We start from the raw sequence: 3,424 nt of genomic DNA on the forward strand, positions 1-3,424 counted from the left end.
ATCAGTACTGCTTTTTTAGATTCCATATATATGCGTTAGCATAAGGTCTTTGTTTTTCTCTGACTTTTACTTCACTCTGTATGACAGACTCTAGGTCCATCCACTTCATTACACATAACTCAATTTTGTTCCTTTTTATGGCTGAGTAATATTGCATTGTATATATGTGTCACATCTTCTTTATACATTCATCTGTCGATGGACATTTAGGTGTCCGTGGATGAGAACTTTGAATGAATTTTGCTGTTATGCAAGAAGTGAGGTAGCAGCTTCCCTGGTGGTGCAGTGGTAAAGAACCTGCCTGTCAATGCAGGGGACATGGGTTCGAGCCCTGGGCCGGGAAGATCCCACATACCACGGAGCAACTAAGCCCGTAAGCCACAACTACTGAGCCTGTGCTCTGGAGCCCACGAACCACAACTACTGAGCTCGCGAGGCACAACTACTGAAGCCCATGCACCTAGAGCCCATGCTCCACAATAAGAGAAGCCACCGCAATGAGAAGCCTGCGCACCGCAACTAAGTGTAGGCCCCGCTTACCGCAACTAGAGAGAGCCCGCGCACAGCAACGAAGACCTAACACAGCCAAAATAAAGAAAGAAAGGAAGGAAGGAAGGAAGAAAGGAAGAAAGAAAGAGAGGTAGGGATCAGAGATATACATACAGGGTAAGACCAGCCATGGAAATAAAGGTACATTCCGAGGATACGGAGAATTTTAGCCTTGATGGGAACTGCTCAACCGGTGGTATGAGAAGTGAACTACTCAAAGAAGGCCAAGTAGGGGCAGGAAACTGGGAAGAACCATCATGAAAGTGCATCTAGGAACTGGAGGGACAACTGTGACCCAAGCATCAAGTGGGGCTAAGAGCACCTTCTTTTCTGTTGGAATGACCACCACATCCCTCCCTCCCCCAAGTCCCACACTGGAGTGGAGGGAGTTTGGAGTGGAGGTAGGGGTACCTGTTTATATAGTAAGAGCTGGATTGGAGGAAGGGAATAGAAATAGAAGTATATCACAAGCTGCCTCCCTCTGAAATCTGGATACTGGCTGTCTGAGTAACTAGCTAGGGTAGGAGGCTAGAACTAATATACGCAATTAACTCTAGGACTGAGTTCCCAGGGCATGGAGGGCAAATGCCTGAGAGTATAGTGAAAATAGGTAAGAGATCAAAGCCAGAGAATAATTCTCAGGGTTGGTACAGGATTTGATTCCTGACAAAAGCATCAGGAAATGTTTTTTGAAGAATGTGGCTGTTCTCCTTGACATCAGCCCAAAGATGTGGTTATTGCTCAAAACTTCCCGATTTTCTTTAAATGTTTTGTTTCTATCTCTGAAAATATTCAAATTATAAGCAGAGATTTCATGGAAAAAGGTATTCCATGCAAGTGGAAATTGAAAGAAAGCTGGAGTAACAATACTTATACCATGTAATGAAGTTTCAAACAGATGAGCATACCATATTAAATAAGAATCACCCTACTAGGTCAGTGGCCACGCCTATAAAGTTTTGCTAGAGCTCTAATTGGTCCCAGGACTTCTACAGAAATATTTTTTGTTTTATTTACTCATGTTTTATTTATTCCACTATATGGAATAGTGTAAAACCAGGAGTGGGATTCTAAGCAGCATAGCAGATAGACTGTATGTCCTTGGATGAGCTGCTTAATCTTTCTTTCTCTCCGTTTCTTATATAAAGTGGATATAATATTACCTGTCATAATTACCAATTATTGTTACTTTCCAAATAAAATAATTGATGTAAAGTCACTTTCAGGAACATGGGAAAGCTATGGAAAATCATTAACACTACAAGTGACTGAAGTTAAGAGGGTTTGCTTTTGAATACTCAAAAAAAAAAAAAAAGAAGTACCATGGAATTCAATGGTTTCATCTATCAAGTTTCTTAGTTAGAGACAATGGAATCCACTCTAGCTACTTTAAGCAGAAGGGGATTTGTTATAGGGTATAAGAAAACTTATAAACTTTTTTTTTTTTTTTGCCTGTGCCATGTGGCTTGCAGGATCTTAGTTCCCCAACCAGGGATCGAACCCGGGCCCCTGCAGTAGAAGCACAGAGTCCTAACCACTGGACTGCTAGGGAATTCCCAGGAAGCTTATAAACTTCTAATGATCCAAGTCTGGATGCTACACAATCAGGAACAATACAACCAGAAGAAATGCTTAATTCCTCCATGGGGTCATTTCGGCAAAAACCTTACTACCTCCCATGCCTTGCACTCAGCACCTGTGACCCACAGAACCAGACACTAGAACCTTCATTGCAGCTGGAGGAACCAAAGTCCTCTGCCATTGTGCTTGGCCCCATTAATATCAACTTTCCAAGACTCCCATCAGTCACGTGCAGAACTCTATGTACAGGAGAGTCTGGAAAAGTGGCCTTTGCTGTCCAGCCTGTGGAGTACAGGAAAATGTGCTGGAAGAAGGTGGATGATGAATGAGCCAGTCTGCAGTATCCACTGCCCACAAACAAAGCATGTTTAAGATCAAACACAGGGACTTCCCTGGTGGCACAGTGGATAAGAACCTGCCTGCCAATGCAGGGGACACAGGTTCCATCCCTGGTCCGGGAAGACCCCACATGCCGCGGAGCAGCTAAGCCCATGTGCCACAACTACTGAAGCCCTCACGCCTAGAGCCCATGCTCCACAACAAGAGAAGCCAGCACAATGAGAAGCCCACGCACCGCAACAGAGTAGTCCCCGCCCACCTCAGCTAGAGAAAGCCTGCGTGCAGCAACAAAGACCCAACACAGCCAAAAATAAATAAAATTAAATCTTTAAAAAAAATAAATAAAGGTTAAACACAAAATGAAAAACACACTCTGCTGAGAAAAAATAAGCAAAATTTGATTCCCTTTCATCTTAACAGCTGTGGTAGATAGAACAGAAAGGTACTGTGCTGAAGACAGAACTGCAGCCGGCATTTTGCCATGAAAGAGAGGCTGCTGGAAGGTAAGAGAGAGCAAGCAGGGGCAAGCACTGCAGGGGGTGGGACTGGAGGGGTGGGAGGATGGGAATTTGATTATAAGGTCATTAGCACTATTGGACTTTTTAAATGATATGCAGAAGTTTGTGTGTCTGTCTGTGTTTGTTGAATAGCCTGGAGAAAGATACATAATCATTTAATAGTGATTATGTCTGGGTTAGAATTATGAGTGATTCTTATTTCCTTTTTAATATTTTTTCTGGGTTTTTTCCAGGAGTGTGACTTATAGTAAAACAAGAAAAATCTGTTTCTTGGATTATCAAATGTGATGATACTATGGTCATATTTTTTGTTTGCTCTTTTTTTTTTTTTTTACTTTTTATTTAGAAATCATTTCAAACTTACTTCTACCTAGACTTACTTATTATTAACATTTTACCACATTTGCTTTGTTGCCAACACTATGATCATTTAACAA

General features: G+C 42.0%; 1 non-coding gene across 1 annotated transcript; it reads right to left on the reverse strand.

Moving 5' to 3' along the window:
• Positions 1–2,029: 2,029 nt before the first annotated feature.
• On the reverse strand, positions 2,030–2,101 carry TRNAR-UCU (transfer RNA arginine (anticodon UCU)). The gene has a single exon. It is a non-coding gene; the product is annotated as a tRNA-Arg (tRNA).
• Positions 2,102–3,424: the final 1,323 nt, after the last annotated feature.

Source organism: Globicephala melas, chromosome 4 (genome assembly GCF_963455315.2).
Source record: "Globicephala melas chromosome 4, mGloMel1.2, whole genome shotgun sequence".
Taxonomy (NCBI): Eukaryota; Metazoa; Chordata; class Mammalia; order Artiodactyla; family Delphinidae; genus Globicephala; species Globicephala melas.